At 35.5% G+C, this 21,286-nt stretch overlaps 1 long non-coding RNA gene across 1 annotated transcript; it reads right to left on the bottom strand.

Annotated features, from left to right (window-relative positions):
- Positions 1-223: 223 nt before the first annotated feature.
- On the bottom strand, positions 224-1,808 carry LOC130462638 (uncharacterized). Its single transcript, XR_008923204.1, has 2 exons — positions 1,658-1,808; positions 224-708 (listed from the first exon to the last, which is right to left on the bottom strand). It is a non-coding gene; the product is annotated as an uncharacterized lncRNA (long non-coding RNA).
- Positions 1,809-21,286: the final 19,478 nt, after the last annotated feature.

Genomic DNA, 21,286 nt, shown 5'->3' with positions numbered 1-21,286 from the left:
ATTTTGTTGTTGGTTAATTTGGTCGTTTGTCAAACAAAGAGAGAACAAAGGCGTCCATGCCTTGGCTCACTTTCAACCATGGGTGTTTGGCCAAAGGATATGGGAAGATGATATTCCTCCCTGTATTTCGAATATTTTGAGTGCTGATGTATTCATACAATGAGCTAAATGCTCTCCTTCAAAAAAAGAAGGCTTCCCTGATCAATGCAATAATCCTGACAAATTCACCACAAAATTTATATTCTCTTCATTCATCCACTGATAAATATTTACACAGAGGATTAAATTCCATTGTTACAAGACTGCCAGATTTCCAGCCAAATAATAAAGCATATATTTAATCGATTAATTACACTAAGTAACAAACTAATTATGCTACAATAACAGTATAAAACGAGTGAGCTGCTGACCATCTCTTGAATTCTACAACTTCAGACTGAGCTGCTTCCCATCTCAATTCTAAGGCTGTAATATTATATGCAGTATAAATGATCTTCTTTCTGCTTTTCTCAATTGATCCAGTTATATTGTAAGAAAATTCTCAGTTATTTCTGTACAATGCACTTCTCCTCTTCTATTAGCAATCTATACTAGCATTTTTTCTCTCACCATTTCGAATGCATCAATGAGCTCCATCCATCGGTCCCAAGTTCGTTTAATTTTGGAGAAGAACGTGAAAATGTCATCAGCTTGAATCGATTGAGAAAACTGACATAAAAGGATCAAAGTGATCATGTAGATCAAATAAGAAACATAGACAAAGGCAGCTCTGAACAACCAAGGTTTTAATACAGAGTATCTTGACAACTTCAGCAGTATCAATCATGTCCCCACATAACCAAACATAAGAAAAGCAGCAACAAAGGCTAATAAATGAGTACTGGTACTCCTTAGTTAATTGCCTCATTTAATGTATGAACCTAATCTAGATAACGTAAAAAGCATCACATTATGAGGAGTAAAGCACTATCAAATTGCCTCATTAAAAAGCATCGCATTATCGAGCAGATTCCAATACTATTCTACTCCATAACTACTAATGAGTTGCATCACTGAGTGGATTATGCAACAAGAACTTCTAGTAAAGATTCCAATACTATTCTGTGATACAGACTTTTAATGTAGATGAATTAAAATACCAAGAAAAAAGAAAAAAAAACTCGCAGTTTAAACAACAATGACAGACAAGAAATTATCGAGCAGAGGCGAAATTAATATGAACATAGAAGTATAGAACAATCAAGGGCTAAGTTCCTGCACATAAACTTGAAAATTATCCAATTGAATCGAGTTAACGAACAAACAAAGAATTGATCGACTAAAGTAGCAGAACTTAGGTCGACAAAATTGGGCAAAAATAAGCAAAATGATAATCTGTTACAGAAAAGGAATCAATCAACAATTTTCTGCGAAATTGAGTATTAACAATCACGATTAAACTTCATTCGACGCGAATTTGAGGTTTAATTTCTCGTAAGAATCAATTAAGAGCTTCAAATTTTGACCAAAAAATTGAGATGAAAATAGAAATCCATATAGAAATTGTACAGGAAAGGGGGTTATAATTGAAAGAAATGAGGAGTAATTGAACGAAAAAGAAAACTCAGAAATCCGAGGAAGCAGATGAAGGGGTGAGAGGAAAGGATGAAGAACATACCTGGAAAAAAAATGAAGGGTTGCAGTCTTGCAGAGGACTTTAATCGTGAATGTTGGAGACATTTTGGTTTGATTAATTGAGGATAGTAAAATAGGGTAATTAATTTAACTGATTTTTAACCATAGTTAATATTATATTAGTAAATTATGTTGAAATTACTGCAATAATCCTAGATTAGAGAAAATGTGTATTATTAATGCTATTTTTGAGAAAATGCCAATAATTTTGTTACCATTGAGAATTTATAAAAACATAATGCTACCATAGAGAATTTCCCTAGATTTTATAGTAGATTTATAGGCTAATTAATCTGTGCACATTGAATATTCTACAATAGATATAGTAGATTAAATATTCTATAGTGAATTATACCATAAGTACATAACGTATTTAATAATGTAAATTTGGTAGAATTTAGTTAAATAAAAAAAAATGCAAATGTTAGAGCAATTGAGGAATAATCGGAATAATCTACATATTGAACCCATGCATAGCAATATCATTTTTAAGGCTTTCCTCATGTTCATTATCAGATTCATCATGTTTAATATTAAGCCTTTAAAATGATATTGCACGGGTCTCGAATTTAATGCTATTGTAAAAAAACATTCTAGAATAACTTTTCACTTAGATTGTATAGTAGTTTATATTGTATTGCCATCTAAATATTTTATAGTAGATTGCTAACTATATTTAAATATCATCCGAATATTCTATATTAGATTGCGAAATATATTCTTACGTATCTAATTATGTAAATAATATTAACAATTTAGTTTTTCAAAATTAATTATATTTTTTACACAGGGACACTTGTCAGCTCTAGACTGAGCGCCCTGTGTTTTAGTAGAGTATATAGATAGATAGATTATGGTAGCTTAACTAGGTTCAAAATAAAATTGTTCGTTCAAAAAAACGCAATTATGGTTGCTTGGTTAGAATTTTTGGATCCGATTTTATAAAACTTGGATCCGCCCTCTGATGCATAGTATATCTTGCTAAAATAATCGCAAAAATATATAAATATCAGATTTGCTTTAAAAAATATATTACTCATTGTTTTAACGAAAATAAATCATATAACATAGTGTTTATCAAGAAGATAGGGTGGCTACTATGAGTCCGTGACTTCTTTTGTTTTCTTTTTGTTTTCTTCTTTTTCCTTTTCTTTTGGACTCCTGACCCACTTTCTATTGTTAAGGGTTAATAGGGTGTAACCAAAAACACAATAACAATGTAAAAAAAGCTTCCAACACAAAAAAAAAAGAGAAAGATTTTCAATGAAGCGCAAAAAAACACGCTTCAGTGCTTCGCACACACTTCTTTCAAAACACTTTGCCTAGGCCTAATTAAGCTCTTTGCGCTTCAACGCTTATGCACGCTTTTTTAAACGCTGCTTGGGAGTTGGGACATCGCCCGAGCTAATAACTCGTTCATGTGTGCATCTAATAAAATCCAAATAAGCGTACGAGGAGGTGTAAATTTCCTTAAGTAATAAACCGCTAACTCAATGTTATCATTATCATATCAAACCGCTAATTCAGTTGGCGGTTTTCTTTTGACTGGTAAAAAAGAATGATAGGTTTTTATAGCTGATGTGGACCGTAGGTTGTAATTTATACTGATATAATAAAAAATGTTGATAAGCAAGTCTACGTTTGACATGACATCTCACTAATCTCACTCCAACGTTCACTTGTCATCTTTCGTAACAAAATACTCCGAATAATAAATGACAATTCAATAAATTTTGAATTTTTTTTGGAATTATTATTCATGTATTATCCCGGGGCCAGTGCCTAAATACTAGTTAAAATAAAATGGGACGTATTTCAAAAATTTTAATAGCTTCTACCATTTTAGCTGAAGATCATTCTTTTTTCCATGAACTACACCTAATTTTCGAGTTATTCATCAAACACACATTTTTCAAACCAAAAAGTGACGATCATTGAGCAAAGGAGGTTATGTTTCAGTTGAAGTTTCATGATTATAGGGTTGTGCAATCAACTAATAGGCGAGGTGGCATTTGGCTGTTTTGGAAAAACACAGTGGATTTGACACTGTTTTCGGAGGAGACAAATCTTTTCCATGTGTTGTTTCATTTTCGTAACATAAAACCAGAGGTGTTAATCACTGGCATTCATGCTCCGAGTGCTGCGAGTCCGAGGCATCAATTGTGGAGAGATTTGCATCAGGAGTTGCCACCAGAGGACACTCCGTGGTTGGTGATCTAAACGAGGTCACTTCGCAAGCTGAAAAACAGGGTGGCCGCCCATTCAGAACAGGACAATGCCGAGACCTAAACAATTTCGTAGACAAAGCTGGCCTGGTGGATTTGGGTTACAGTGGGTGCCCTTTCACATGGAAAAACGCTAGAGATGGAGCGGCATTGATCAATGAAAGGTTGGACAGGGCGCTGGCAAATGCAACAATGCTAGACAATTTTCCACATATGAAGGTATCACATCTCCCTCGAACTCACTCTAATCATGCTCCAATCATTGTTTCTTTCTTTAATGAATACTCTGCTGGCCCCTTCCCTTTTAGATGTAAAGAAGTTTGGATGGATCATCCAGATTTTAAAGATTTTTTTACTAAGTTCTGGAACGCTAACCAAACTGAATTTCTGGTAAGACGAAAGAATTTTTTGGATAATATAACCTTTTGGAACACTAATGTGTTTGGGAATTTAGAAAAAGCAAAGAAAAAACTTTTGGCGCGTATAAATGGAATTCAAATTGCTCTGGCTAAAAAACACTCCAAATTTCAGATCAATTTAGAAAAACTCTTTTACATGAGCTAAATATCATATTTAAAAGAGAACGGCTAATCTAGGCTCAAAAAGCAGGGATGAACCGGAGAAAACATGGGGATTTAAATACTAAATATTTCCACTTAATAGCTAAAATTAGAAAATCAAGGGGGAAATTTTTAACTTTGAAAGGGGATAATGATGAGTGGATAACGGATGATGGAGCTTTGAAGCAATTGGCAGTGTCGTTTTTCAAACAAATCTTTCAAACAACCCATTTTCAGAGTTGTGGAGTGCCAAGCTTACAAATCCCAAGGATAATTTCTAGTGACGAGGTAATCAGTTTGTGTAGGCCTATTACTGAGGAAGAGGTTAAATATAACCTCTTTCAAATGGATCTAATAAAGAGTCCAGGCCCAGACGGAATACAACATGTCTTTTACCATAAATATTGGAGTGACATAAAATCCACTCTTGTTAATTTTTGTTTGAATTGTTTCGAGTCTGCTACTATCCCCGAGGAAAATAAATAAATCCTTTCATTACTTTAATTCCTAAAACAGATCATCCCTAAACAATATCAGATTTCAGACCAATAGGGTTGTGCAATACAGTTTACAAATTAGTAACAAAGATAATAACCAATAGGTTAAGGCCAATTGGTAATCTTGTTAGCCCACTTCAATCAAGCTTTATTAAAAGCCGAGGAATAGAGGACAATTAATGTGATAGTCGTAAAGGAAGTGGCCCATATTTTTCATAAAGCTTGAAAAGGGAGGAACATAATGGTTGTGAAGTTGGATTTAACAAAAACTTATGATAGTCTGGAATGGGCTTTTATTAGAGACACTTTAATTAGTTATCATTTTCCTAATAAATTAATTGATTTAATGATGTGTTGTATTACTTCTCCAAGAATCTCAGTTCTTTGGAATGGAGAGACAACTCAGGAATTCACAACAAGTAGGGGAATACGTCAGGGTGATCCGTTGTCTTCTTATATTTTTGTTCTGTGATTGGATAGATTATCAACGTTAATAGAAGATCAAGTGGCAAAAGGCAATTGGAAACCCTTAAAGGTCTCTAATATAATACTCCATAATGTTTCTTTATCTCATGTTTTTTGTGCTGACGATGTGTTCCTTTTTGGAAGTGCATCTGTCACTAATATGGAAACTATTATGAGCACAATTTCTCAATTTAGTACTTTGTCGGGGCTAAAGGTAAATATGAAGAAATCTTGTATTGTTTTCTCAAACAAAATGGATCACACTGTTCGTAATATGCTAGCTGCAACTCACGGGTTACGTATCACTACTTGTTTCGGGAAATATCTGGGGGTGGATATTAGACCCAATAAATTAAAAATTAGTAATTATTTTGGACTATTGGATAAAACTTTGGATAGAATAAAGGGGTGGCAGGCAAAGCTTTTAAATATGGCAGGGAGGTGTACTCTCATAAAGTCGGTGTTGAAAACTTATCCACTATATAATATGCAAACTAATTAGTTGCCAATTGGGGTGATTATCAGACTGGACAAAGCTTGTAGGAAATTTTTATGGAATAAAGTGGATAGGACTAAATACTTGGCTAGAACCTCTGGGAAAAAGTGACTGCTCCAATGAGTTTGGGAGGGTTGGGAATTAGGAGGTTAAGAGAATGGAATTTGACTTTTATGGCAAAACTAGGATGGAAAATGTTGACGTCACCGGATAAGTTGTGGGTTCAAATTTTAAAAGATAGATATTTAAAGAATACCACCTTTTTTGACAGCATTTTCCGTCCGACTAAATCTGTGATCTGGAGGGATATTTTACGTGGGCGACCACTCTTAGAGAAGGGGCTAATTACCGGGATTGGGAATGGTCAATCAACATCTCTTTGGTACCATCATTGGGTGGGGGCAGGGTCCTATTTATAAACAAATCGATAAAGATATACCTGATTCTATAGCGCATCTTTATGTTTGTGATATAATAAAAAAGGGAAAGTGGAATTTGGATAGAATTAAACATCTCCTTCCATTGCACATAATCACTGATATTTTGGCTACTCCTTTGGTAACTCACTCACTGAGTGAGTACTATATTAGATGGACTAAGTCTGATGATGGAAAGTTTAACATAAAATCTGCTTACTTTATGTCTCTCAATTCTACTCCCTCTACTTTTCAATCCACTCACTCAATTTCATGGAAATCTTTGTGGAAGATCAATGTTCCTTTTAAACATAGGATGCTGATGTGGAATTGTGTTCATCAAAATTTACCTGTAGCACAATCTTTAGCATGTTACATTAGCAGCATTTCTCCCAATTGTACTAGATGTTATGGTCATCATGAAGATCATCTACACTTATTTTGTGACTGTTGGGAGTCCAGTATACTTTGGAATTAAATTTTCCAGCGTCTTAGATTTACCAAGAAGTTAAATTTAACCACTTTTTTCAGTTCACAATGGCATGATTGGATTGAATATAATCTATCCTTAAGTATGCAATGGAAAGTGGTCTTCTCAGTTGCCATTTGGCATATTTGGAGGGCAAGAAACTGAGCTATGTTTGATCAGTGATGAGTCATATTTGTATAGGGTATTTTAGGCGCATTTAGGTTGCATTATTAGGCATTTATATCATTTTAGTTGCATTTAGGATCACATTTGCATAAGTTATTGTTGTCGTACTCTATTACGCCCCGTTTGTGTTTTCTTAATGTTTCAGGTGATTTTACGGTCATTTGGATGTTTTCGGAGTGTTACGAGTTGATTTGGATGATGAACGGATGGAATGTTGACTCGAGGATCATTGCATGTCTCTAGGGATAATTTTGAGTCAACAACGAAGCTAAACGCTATTTTTCTAAGCATAAAAAAGGACAAGCGTTCACTCTTTTGATGATATATCAAGTTCTACATGTCGGAATGAGACGATTTTGATTGGGCTAGAAAGTAGACTTCAAGAGCTTTCCAACGACAGGTCACACGTCCTTATAGGCATTGTAGAACCAGAGTTATGACATAAACAAGATGGCTCGACTATCCGATTTGCCCACGGCCCAAAACGCAGGCCCAACTCTCCTCCTTGGGCGCGAAAACCAGCGACCAACCAGCGGGCCCGCTGGTTTCTGCGCCCAAGTGATTTCCGCGCTTGTTTTGGTATTCGTGATCGTCCAATTAAATCTTAGCTTATGTAATTGTTATTTTTTCCTATTTTGTTTAGAATTTAGGAAGCATATAAATACTTCAAGGGAATGCTTTTATCCCTTATGCTTTATTTTTCCTTTAGGTTTTAATTCTCCGAGATTTCGAATTCAAGTTCTTTTTCTCTCTTTTCTTTTTCATGAACCCTAGTTTTTCTACATACTCCATCAATGTAACTCTTGGAGGTATTATTGATTTTTCTCTTTATTTTATTTATTGCTTTTAATTATATTTTCATTCTTAGATTTGATTTTCATTGTTCGTTTCATGATTGAGTAGTTCGCTTTCTAGGGTTTGGGAATCCATGTTTATATTATGAATCCTTATTATTATTGTTGATGGTTTGATTATTCATTGATATTTCTAGTTGATCAGGTTTATATTGTTAATCTTTGCAATCTGATCAATTGTTTGATTAAATCATGCTAATAGGATTTAGAATCGAAAGATCGAATTTTAGAGGCTTACCTACAACTAGCAATTCTGCTTATGTTAGCGATCGTACTGCATATGTTGAATTGAGAGTGTTAAGACCCGACCGTAGGATTAACTTGTGCTCTAGATAATTTGAATATTTGAGTTGTTGATGATGTTTTGATTGATTCTGAACTATGAACATGGTGAACCGTTGCCCTAGATCTTTTAGTTTATTTTTCTATTTATTTTAGTTTAAACATTGAATGCTAAATTTCGTGACATTGTTAGTTTCGCCATACCTTGAAAGCTAGATTTAAATAGCCATCTCTCTGTGGATTCGACCCTGCTTACCCTACTAAATTGTTAGGAGGTTTCGTTAGGATTTTATTTTTGACGGGTGTACGACAGCCTATCAAATTTTGGCGCCGTTGCCGGGGAGACGGTTTTATTTTTCTTTTTAGCTTTTATTTTTGGTGAGACTACATTGTATATATTTTTTCGTTTGTGTATAAAATTTCCCCTTTTTTTTAATATAAAATGGCTTCTATTTGTTTTCCTCAATTTGAGAATGAAGTGTTTTGGAGATATTATTATAGGTTTGGAGATTTTCTTGGTCCAAATCATATTTTTGAACAATGGGAACTATGTATGGTGATTTATGAGGGATTGAATGAAGATACAAGATTGGTGTTGGATTCCATGAGTAGTTATATGTTTGTGGAGAAGACTCCAGAAGAGTGTTGGGATTTGATTGAGCAATTAGCTAGGGATACGTATGAGTGGGAGATGACAATGTTTGTTGAACCTACTCTGCAAAATTTCTCTTTTCCTATTCCTCAAACTCACACCCCTCCCCAGTATTATTGTTCTTATTGTCATTGTCATGACCATGATACTTCTCTTTGTCCCAATAACGAGTCATATGTTAGTACTGTCAACCCTTTCCTTCGATTTGATATGCAAAATTTCCAACTCGAACCATCTTATTGTGACATGAAAATCCTTTATAATGATGATGATGATGATGATGGTGGATTTGTTGAGAATGTTAGTTCATTAGAGGAAGGTTATCATTTGACTTTTGGTACTGATGAGGAAAAGTTGGATATAACGGAGACTTTGGAGGATGAAGAATCGCTAAAGGTTGTAGAATCGTTGGTTGAGAAACCATTGGTTGCGAAACTTTTGGTTGAAGATTTTAGTGACAAGTTTATTCACGAGGGTGGAATTGTAGGTAAAAGCATTAATGTTGAGCCTATATCTCCTCCCACCTATGTCCCGTTCTCGCGGAGGCTTGATCTTGTTCCTTCATCCCCCATGTTAAGTCTTTCGAACTTTATCAATAGGTCTCCATTCCAAGATACATTTGACCTTACCGACCTTGATGCTCATTCTAAATCGTTTACATTGCCCGAGGAGCAATTAGAGGGAAGTTGTAAATATTCTCCTTTTTCTTTTTCTTTTTCTTTTTATTTTGATTTTTCTTCTACTTATGATTCTTTTTCTTTTGGTTTTATTGTTTCTGCTTATTTATCTAATACCCTATTTGCGAGGATGAATGTGGTTTTACTCAAGCCATATGTAGTGCTCAATGACATGTTTGCAGGGGAATTTGATAAACTACTCAAGGCGTTGGATTCTTCTGATTAACAATTGGAGTAGGGTCGAGCGGGACCTTAAAACGAGCGCTTATTGGGAGGCAACCCGGTTTCTAATTTTCCCTCATTTCATTTTTTTTCATTTATTTCAATTTTAATTTAATGTTTTTGATTTTAATTTAGTATTTTATTTTTATTTGTTTAATTTATTGAAAAAAAAATAGAATAAAAGCACAAAAATATTTTCCATTGAGTTCACTTGAATTCATAATTTTATTTTATATTTAGATTAGTTTTTCGTTCATCGTATTTACTTATCTTTTTATTTATTTTGTGTGTTTAATTTTACTAACGATTCTAACTTTTGAGTTTAGTGGTGCTTGATTTTTAATTTTTTTAGGAAGTATAGGTGCAAGTTCAAGTTATCTCGGAAATAAAATGCATCACAATTTGGCAATGTGCAGCTCCTTGGTCGTTGCTCGCTGGTGCAGTTGTGCGCGCATTCCACCGCCTCTCCAGCGGCCTCGCTGGATGTCTTTCAACCAAAAGTCGAGGCTCTGCCTCGCCCGCTGGCATTCCAGCTACCCCGCTGGATTTGCCGCCCATCCTTAGTTTTTTTTTTAAAAAAAAAACCAAAAAAGACAAAAAAAATCGCATCCCAACACTCCTTCGACCTTCCCTCCCTCGCACACCCTCCCCTCTGCCGTCCACCAGCACCACCGGCTGCCGGCGCTGCACCAGTGGTCGGAGAAACACCAGCCCACCACCTTCTCTCACCCGCGCAACAACCACACGCCACCCCCTCCAATCTCTCTCACCCACGCAACAACCACCACACGCCCTCCACTCTCGCCCAGTTCACCCGCGCAACAACCACCGCACGCCCTCTACTCTCGCCCAGTCCACCCGCGCGAACCACCATCAACGGCCGCCGGCGCTGCACTGGCGGTCGGCGCACCCCCGCACCACCTTCCCTCCTTCTCCACCTCTCAAATCTTCCACCTTCACCATTATTCTATTCATGAATTTAAAACACTAACTTTTGAAATCAATTTGGGGGTTTTTGGTTCTTTGTGGACATTGGTAAATTGTGTAGTATTGTGGCTCGTTTGCGAAATTCACAACTAAACTATGGTCTTTGTGGTGCACAAAAAAAGATATTAAAATTTCAAATTTTCTAACGTTTATTCACTTGAATCATATTTTGAAAAGAAATTTGGAATTTTGATGACAATATTGGTTGTTGAATTCAAATGGTTGTCGTTGTGAATATTATATGAATTATTTATTGAGATTGGTTAACGTTTGTTGATTGTTGAGTTCAAATTGTTAGCATTGAGAGATAATTGATTATTGCTTGAACTATTCGTTGTGATTGATCGTTGAATCTTGAAGTATGCACCGTCTTGGTTGATTGGAGTATTTTAAATCGTGGTTGTTGCATCATGAAAGCAACTAAACCAACTATCTTTCACCCAAATCCACCACATCCATGAAGATTGACTTTTTGCGTCGTCAGTTTGAAGCTTCTGGCCACACCGCTTCTACTGTTGACAGTCCTATCGAGTCATACTTGGCAGACAAGGCTCATCACAAGTGAGCACTTTCCATCTCTCTCCCTTGTTTGAGTTATTTTGTTGCTATTTTCACAGTGAGGGCACTGTGTTTTGTTTAGCTTGGGGGAGGGATATCTATCTTTATTGCTTTCTAGTATAATTTTATCGCTTTTGTAGGTGTTGTACGCTTTGTACCATCCATAAGGGGTGGGAGTTTACGTGCAACGAAAAAAATGTACTGCTTTCCTAAGTGTTATTGTTCAATTTAGTTGCATTTTTTGCATTCATATGTCTTTATACCCTGCATTGTGCAATTGACTTTCAAACTATGTTCGGGCTTTATTTGACTCTTTTGAGCTTCTTTTGAACTTAGTTATGATTCTGAAATTCAGTCGGTCATGCTATACATTGCTAACTGCTTGGCATTGTGTGAACCAATTGAATGGTATGCGGTAAGATGTTGGTCTCATGTCAAGAATAGCTAGCCAATTATCTTGTAGGTCACCTTACTATGTGTTTGTGTGATTGATGTGACTTGTTATCCTATGATTTTGGCTTGAGATTCATTAGTAGCTTAGTTGCAACTCACGCATGCCGCGTATGACAAAGGCCATTCTCTTAGGAAGCCTTCAGACGAATTTAGAAACATCAGTTCCTGCCTTTCATACCCATGTTGTAGCCTTGTCCGTTTATTCTTTTAACTCCACAAAATTGAGCCCTATTAGCCCCGTTGGTTACTTGTCCCGAGTCTAGCTTTGTAATCCCCCGTAAATTTAGAAACATTATTTATATATTTTAACGTATAGTTAATTATATTTAAATAAAAATTTACGAATTTTAGTAATAAATATATAATTAACGTATATTTATTTTATTTATTTTTATACGTTCTAAATATTTCAACGATTTATGAAATTAAAATAATTTTAGAATTTGATGTTGAAAATAATTTGAATTACGAAAACACGATTGAATTTAGAAAACAATCCTAAGCGGTGTTGAATTCAAATACCAAACTTAATTCTAATCCTAGCCCAATTTGATATAGCCCAATTTGATAAAGCCCAAAACAAATAACCCATAAACCCAAATCCTTGTTTCAATACTCACGTGAAACTCAACTCTCTCCCCATTCACGTGTTCACGTAAAAAATCACAAAAATCTCAAACCCTCCTCCTTGCCCTCAGCCGTCGGACCTGTTGCTGCGCCACCCCTGCTCCCGCCGCGTCCTCCACCTGCACTAGCCAGCGACTTCCCTTCTCTCCCTCTCGTTCATGCCTTCGTTTCTCCTTATTTTCTTGCTTTTTGGCTTGCTTCCCTCGACAACCACCACAGTACCACCACCATCCGCAACAACCACCTCACTACAACCGTTGTCGCGTAGCGCCGCCCAGTCGCGGCTAACCTCCCTTCTTTCTCTCCTCCAACACACGCAAGCAGTCTTCCCTTCTCTCCTTGTTTCTTGCTCTCGCCAGCCACCGTGTTGCACCTCCGTCGCGCCACCAGCCACGCTGCACCATCGGCGCGCCGACCTCCTGCCCTGCTGCCGCCGTCCCTGACTGCCGGCCAGCCACCCTTCTCTCTTTTGTTTGGTTAATTCTTAAAAACCCTAAGCTAATTAAATGTTTTGATTATGTTTTATTTATGTAATTTACGTTTTATTGAATTAAATGTATAGTTTTTAGTATTCAATTAAGAATTTCCGATTTATATGTTTTATGTAATTTAATTAATAAATTTCAGATTGTATAATTGACTGAAATAAGAGTTTGAATTATTTAAAACATGAATTTTAAGCCTTTAATGGTTTTAAGTCATTGTAGAATGATTATGGATTATTAAAACTATTATTTTATGTTCTAAGCATGATAATTTGGTTTTGAGAAAGCTTTAAATGATTTCATATTGCTGGAAATTTAAAGTACGATGTTTGCAAAGAGTTTTCAACGAATTTCAATCACTAATTCAATAATTATGATGCTAGGAAATCAAATATTCAAGTTTTGATATTGAGGAAGGTTTTAAATATGTTTAGGATGCATTTAGAATGCTTTATTATGGTTGCGAATGATTAGACATTGATTGGGATTATTTGTTGGTTGTTTTAGGCGGAGAATTCTCTTTAGGCGACTTCTGAAAGTGTTAAAGTGACCTATCAGTTTGTTTACGCAAGGTATGTACATACCTGTGTGCTTGGAATGTGTGCTAATTGTTGAAACCATGTTGAATTATTGATGAACTTGGTTATGATAATGTTGTTGATGAACTTAGTCAGGTTGAAATTGCATGTTTGATACTGTTGGATGAACATATTAAACCTTTATTGCATTTTGAGGATTATAACATGTTAGTATGGAAGATTGATGCAAACATGTTTGATTGGGAACACTAGATTATTTAGTATATAATTCAGATCAGTTAATTGTTGTTCCCTTTTTAGCTTTTCACTACTTTATGAGGGCGGAGGACCTTATTTAGTAAGTTGAAACCTTATACCCATATTCAGGGGTTGATCAGTATTAAAGAAAAGATTGGAGTTAATTGGAATGAGTCTTGTTTGATGCCTTTGTGATCACTTACTCAATTCCAAGATAAAAACAGTTATAAATAAATGTGAGTTGCATGCCTTATGTGATTGTTGAGTCATAACAGGGTGTCAATTTGTAAATCATGTAAAGTGAAACTGAGTAGCAATAGCTTTAGACTGTGCACGTCTAAAGTGACGGACAAACAGGAGTTGGGGTTCATGGTGGTAGCCCATGGCCTTTCATTCGGACCGGATTGATCACCGCGTCCTATTTTCAGTCAAACGTTCCTCGATATCGCAGGTCACTGAGGTTACGGAGTCGCGCCCGTACCTCGCCTAGCTAGAAAACTCGGTCCATTGCCTATTTCAATTAAAATAATATTATTGCTATAAAAGTCTAGTCCAGTCTAGCCTAGTCTAGTTAAGTATGGTCGTCAGATATTCATGCTTTGTCTGCCCTTATTTATGTTCATTAGTATCATGTTATGATTGATCGTTTAATAGAATCATGTTAGGATTATTATTGATTTAGTATGTAGTACTCAGCTTTGCTGATTACGTGCTTTTGCTTGTGCATGTTGATCATGGCTATGCCTTATTGATCCTGTGATGACCCAATCTTTGGTGAGCAGTCTCTAAGGATCAACAAGCATTGTCCATCTGCAGGTTTGAAGATGTTGCATCATTGGGATCGGGAATAGAGAGCTTGTATTTAGTTTTGGTTTGCTAAGTTAACTTGGGTTTGTTAATTGGGACTTTAAACTTGTCGTACTATTTATATTTCCTTATTTTCGTTGGATGATTTTTGGGAGTAAACCTGTAATCGATTATTTATAAACCTAAAGTTAGTTTTATGTTTTCCGCTGCAAAATTCTGAATAAGCCGTTACGTTTTCACACGGGCGATAATGCCTTGATAATTCTCTACGTTTTATATTAAAATGTTGTTTTAGAAAAGAGAGAATTGTCGGGGTGTTACAAAGTGGTATCTAGAAGCTAAGGTTTTACTTTAATAAATTTTTAGGCGCCTAACTATCTAGTTATTTAAAATAAATTTCTTAAAAATCGAGATTCTACGTATTATAGTGTTCAAAAATTGGTACTTTTTTTTGGGGGGCCGATTTCATTTTACCTTGTTTGAAAGTATACGATATTCCTTATTTACGTTCGAAATCAAATTATTTTTCCAAGTTAAAGTGATACTTTGGACATTTATTTTTTTTATTATTTATTATTCAAACAAATAAATAAAAATAATATGAATACATTTTTTTTTTAAAAAGGAGTTCAATTTTTTTTTAAGTTGTTTCAAGAGTTAGAATTCGTTAATTAGGAAATATAAATCTTTTCGAATTAATAACTTTATTCTCGAACTTATTCGCTACGCATTTTCTTAACTTATTTCATTTTACTTATGTTATATTTTTATTTATGTTATTACTCTACGTTATAATTTTATTATATTTTCGTCCTTTTATTTCGTTATATAAATGATTCTAATGCTTTAGTTTATGAGAGATGGGTAGTATAAGAAGGGCATATAAGATAGAATTATATGTGCATTAGTAGCTAGTCAATGATAAGAAATTGATTGTTATGTATGTGCATGTGCTAATTGTTTAAGTGTTACATTTACAAGTGCATAAAGAATTGTTTGATTCCACCAAACTTATCGATTACTGAACCTTGTTTATGTTTTGGCTGGAAAATCGTTAGTGAGACCTTGAATTGTGTATTTCAGGGATAAAATGTTTCTTTCCAAGTATACCAATATAGGATCCTTCGAGAAACTTGATATAGAAACCCCAGATATTTATGTGAAGAAAATTGTGTTTGGATGTGAATATTATGCTAAGGTTCAAGGGCAACCTATCTTAATGAGAAAGGATATCATAGCAGCCACTATCATTAATTGCTTACCTAACAAATTTCCATACCTAGAACTCAAGGAAAAGTTTAAAGACATGCATTCTGATAATGGAACTCCAAACTTGGCTAAGTATGGAACTTGGGATGGTAGATGGAAATATGATTCAGAAATTCTGACCACCGTTATTGAAGCGGCAGAAAGTGGGTTTAGAGACGGTAAAATCGTAGGGAGTCATGTTGGGGATTCAGTTACAGAAGAACCTATGGGAATTAGTGTAAATAATGACCTAGAGGAAAATGATGTAGCTGTGGAGAATGAGAATGTAGGTGTTGAGGCAGAGTATCCTAACCCAGCGGCTCATGAGCCAACCATTGAGATCTCTAGTGATTCGGATGCAGAGCTCGAAAGTGAACAGGAGATGGCAAGTGAGCCTAATCAAGATGAAGACATGGGTGAAGATGCAAACCCTGAGGAAGACCCCGATGAAGACCCTGAAGAAGAGTTTGATGATTTTGAGATCTAAATTTCACTCCGCAAGTTTCAGGAGCAATGGATAGGCAAGAGGCCACAAATATTTTGAAGTCATAAATAGTTAATTAGCTCTTTTATGTTTTAAAGAATAAGTAGCAAAGCTACAACAGTTTAAGGTTAAAGTTTATTGAAGTTTGAAATGTTCTTTATTATTTTCAAGGATATAATAAACCTTTATAGAGTCAGCAATAGAAGTTAAAGTATTTTTTTTTCCAATTTGGGAATTCCATAATTCGCCAACAGTAGTTTAAATTTATGTCATAGAACCTTTACTTTATTTTAGGACAAACTCGATGTTACGATTTAGGAAGTGTTATCAACATTTTGTTTCGAGGAATAAAGCTAGATTATAGATAATCCAAATGATCATGAGTTTATTTTGGGCACCCGAATGGGAATATTATTACTTATTTGTTGTGATTGAACTTCCATTCATTGGTTTTCAAATTGTATGTCCTTGATGGGGATATTTTCTTGAATGAGTGACGATGATTGCTCTATTATTGGTGTACATTCTTGAATAAGTGTTTGTTGATGCGATCTCTATGATTAAATCTAAATTTCTTTCGTAGAGGGGAAATATGAGTTATGGATCGTAGAGTAATTAATTTTAGGTCACACACTAGAATGTCAAGCAATAATGACTTAGTTGTTGCTATTCGCCTCTTGACGGAAAAGATGATCCAAGAGAGAATTGAGCGTCCCGATTCTGCTGGGGACATGTTTAAAAAGACTAGCCAAAGTTAAGTCACCATACTTTAAGGGGGAAACTGATCTTACTTTTTAGAGAACTAGGTTAGAGAGTTCGAGAAACTGTTTGGGGATTTGAACCGTCTTGAGAAGATGAGAGTGGGTCAAGTTGTACTGTACTTGGAAGATGAAGCTGATTTATGGTGGAGAGAAAATGGGGTTAGACTTAGCGCTGTTGAGAGATTCAATTGGGATTCGTTTTTTTACTGCCTTAAGGAAACCCCTTTTATGAGAAAGCAAAAGGCACAAGAATTCATAAACCTTAGGATGAAATTGACTAAGTTTGTACAAGGCTAAGATAGACGTACTGTGAAATTCAGAAAGTAAATGTAAGGAACCATATTGGAAGATTGACCTCGTATAGATGTTTTGGGTAGTCCAAGAACCTTTGGTTATTTCTGTAATGCGAGTGAGGAAATTGATGAATAGGGAGCGTGAACTATTTTTCTGTAGTGTGTTAGAGGTGAATAAAGAACTTGGAGTCAAAATCGAAGATGTTGCCATTGTGAGTGAATTCATTGATATGTTTCCGAGTGAAATTGCAAATATGTTACCTGTTGGAGCCTTTGAGTCCCCTATAAACTTAGTTCCCGGAACGACACCTATAACTAAAGCGCCATATAGAATGACACCTCTCGAAATGAGCAAATTAAGACACAATTGCAAGAGTTGTTTCGTTAAGGGATGTATTAGGCCTAGTGCATCACCGCGGGAAGCTCCTGCGTTGTTTGTTAAGGAGAAAGATAAGAGTATCGAATTATGCATTGATTTTAGGAAATTAATCACCATCAAGAACATGTATCCTTTGCATAGGAGAGATGAAATATTGGATCAATTGAATTGGGCGAGGGTGTTCTCGAAGATTGATTTGTGTTCGAAGTATCACCAATTAAGGATAGCTGATAAGGGCCTAAGACCTCATTAGGACTCGTTATTGTCATTATGGGTTTAGAATAATGTCTTTTGGGTTAAACAATGCACCTGCCATAATTATGGATGTGATGAATAAGATTTTCCACGAATTCCGAATTAAGTTCGTTATTATATTGATGATATCCTGATTTATTCAAGGAATGAGACAGAGCATGACAAACACTTGGGAATTATATTGGAGACGCTTAGAAAGAATTTATTTCATATGAATTAAGTATACGGATCTTGAAGTCATGTGTGTATAAGTAACATCGACGGAAAAGTGAAGACTAAATTGATTGAAAACTACGTTACTTAAGGGAATAAAATTAAGAGAAGATTCGAGTGGTCCAGGATCGTTAGAAATCATTTGTTGTCTTAAAAAGATGGGAATGTATGAATTGGTGGAAGTTCTAAGAGTTAAGACCAAGAGTTATGACATAAGGAGGTTTGGTAAAAAGGAAAAGTTGACCAGAAAGAGTCTCTGTAGATCCTGCTAAGATTCAAGATGTGAGTGAGTGACCTACTCCAAAGAACGTGTCCGATATTTGAAGTTCTCTAAGCCTAGACGACTATTATAGGAAGTTGTGAAAGAGTTTTCGAAGTAAGCAAAACCAATGACCAACTTGTTGAAAAAGGAATCGAAATTCAAGTGAAGTGAGAAATGGAGGAAGCTTTCTAGATTTAGTAATTGTCGCGTCAATTGAAACCTTATAAGGCTAACTATCAAACCCATGACCTAGAGTTAGATGTTATGGTGTTATCTACGAATATTTGGAGACATTACCTTTATAGAGCAACATGTAAGATCCTTACCGAGAACAAAAGTCTGAAATTTTGGCAATAAGGTCCAGTTGAATCTTTGGGACAACATTGAAAATGAATATTTCTTTCCACCCTGCAACCGATAGACAGATTGAGATTACTAACGGAATTTATGTTGAAAACCGGTGTTATTGACTTTAAGGGTAATTGGGAAGGCCACCTAGGTTCGAATGAATTTTCGTGCATCAATAGTTACCATGCGAGCATTACGATGTCACATGTTGAGGCACTGTATGGAAAGAATTGTAGAAGTCTTACTTGTTGGAATGAGTTTAGTGAGAATATTGTATTAAGGACATAATTCGTTGAGGAAGAAATACCCAAAGTTATTCCCTGAGATGAGTTACGAGGGCGTAACTCGTTTTCTTTAAGAGGGGTAGAATGCGATATAAATTCGCGCTTTTTACCTATTTTTATAGCAATTTTATGCATTTTATGCTCATTTTTAGCAACTTATACTTGTTAATGCAAAATAAAGATATTTTTCGCACAAGAAAAGGTGTTCTTGAGTAACACAAACAACTTTAAGTTGGCAAAAGAGTGCACATGAGTGGCACAAGTATTTCTCTACTAAGAATGAATTAAAGACTTCTGAAAAAATGTGTGAATTTTCGTGTCAAGTTTCGGGACGAAACTTCTTTTAAGAGGGGTAGATTGTAATCCCCCGTAAATTTAGAAACATTATTTATATATTTTAACGTATAGTTAATTATATTTAAATAAAAATTTACGAATTTTAGTAATAAATATATAATTAACGTATATTTATTTTATTTATTTTTATACGTTCTAAATATTTCAACGATTTATGAAATTAAAATAATTTTAGAATTTGATGTTGAAAATAATTTGAATTACGAAAACACGATTGAATTTAGAAAACAATCCTAAGCGGTGTTGAATTCAAATACCAAACTTAATTCTAATCCTAGCCCAATTTGATATAGCCCAATTTGATAAAGCCCAAAACAAATAACCCATAAACCCAAATCCTTGTTTCAATACTCACGTGAAACTCAACTCTCTCCCCATTCACGTGTTCACGTAAAAAATCACAAAAATCTCAAACCCTCCTCCTTGCCCTCAGCCGTCGGACCTGTTGTTGCGCCACCCCTGCTCCCGCCGCGTCCTCCACCTGCACTAGCCAGCGACTTCCCTTCTCTCCCTCTCGTTCATGCCTTCGTTTCTCCTTATTTTCTTGCTTTTTGGCTTGCTTCCCTCGACAACCACCACAGTACCACCACCATCCGCAACAACCACCTCACTACAACCGTTGTCGCGTAGCGCCGCCCAGTCGCGGCTAACCTCCCTTCTTTCTCTCCTCCAACACACGCAAGCAGTCTTCCCTTCTCTCCTTGTTTCTTGCTCTCGCCAGCCACCGTGTTGCACCTCCGTCGCGCCACCAGCCACGCTGCACCACCGGCGCGCCGACCTCCTGCCCTGCTGCCGCCGTCCCTGACTGCCGGCCAGCCACCCTTCTCTCTTTCGTTTGGTTAATTCTTAAAAACCCTAAGCTAATTAAATGTTTTGATTATGTTTTATTTATGTAATTTACGTTTTATTGAATTAAATGTATAGTTTTTAGTATTCAATTAAGAATTTCCGATTTATATGTTTTATGTAATTTAATTAATAAATTTCAGATTGTATAATTGACTGAAATAAGAGTTTGAATTATTTAAAACATGAATTTTAAGCCTTTAATGGTTTTAAGTCATTGTAGAATGATTATGGATTATTAAAACTATTATTTTATGTTCTAAGCATGATAATTTGGTTTTGAGAAAGCTTTAAATGATTTCATATTGCTGGAAATTTAAAGTACGATGTTTGCAAAGAGTTTTCAACGAATTTCAATCACTAATTCAATAATTATGATGCTAGGAAATCAAATATTCAAGTTTTGATATTGAGGAAGGTTTTAAATATGTTTAGGATGCATTTAGAATGCTTTATTATGGTTGCGAATGATTAGACATTGATTGGGATTATTTGTTGGTTGTTTTAGGCGGAGAATTCTCTTTAGGCGACTTCTGAAAGTGTTAAAGTGACCTATCAGTTTGTTTACGCAAGGTATGTACATACCTGTGTGCTTGGAATGTGTGCTAATTGTTGAAACCATGTTGAATTATTGATGAACTTGGTTATGATAATGTTGTTGATGAACTTAGTCAGGTTGAAATTGCATGTTTGATACTGTTGGATGAACATATTAAACCTTTATTGCATTTTGAGGATTATAACATGTTAGTATGGAAGATTGATGCAAACATGTTTGATTGGGAACACTAGATTATTTAGTATATAATTCAGATCAGTTAATTGTTGTTCCCTTTTTAGCTTTTCACTACTTTATGAGGGCGGAGGACCTTATTTAGTAAGTTGAAACCTTATACCCATATTCAGGGGTTGATCAGTATTAAAGAAAAGATTGGAGTTAATTGGAATGAGTCTTGTTTGATGCCTTTGTGATCACTTACTCAATTCCAAGATAAAAACAGTTATAAATAAATGTGAGTTGCATGCCTTATGTGATTGTTGAGTCATAACAGGGTGTCAATTTGTAAATCATGTAAAGTGAAACTGAGTAGCAATAGCTTTAGACTGTGCACGTCTAAAGTGACGGACAAACAGGAGTTGGGGTTCATGGTGGTAGCCCATGGCCTTTCATTCGGACCGGATTGATCA

Source organism: Spinacia oleracea, chromosome 6 (genome assembly GCF_020520425.1).
Source record: "Spinacia oleracea cultivar Varoflay chromosome 6, BTI_SOV_V1, whole genome shotgun sequence".
Taxonomy (NCBI): Eukaryota; Viridiplantae; Streptophyta; class Magnoliopsida; order Caryophyllales; family Amaranthaceae; genus Spinacia; species Spinacia oleracea.
The sequence above is the reverse complement of the archived record's forward strand: the minus strand, read 5'-3'. Positions and strand labels throughout refer to the sequence as shown.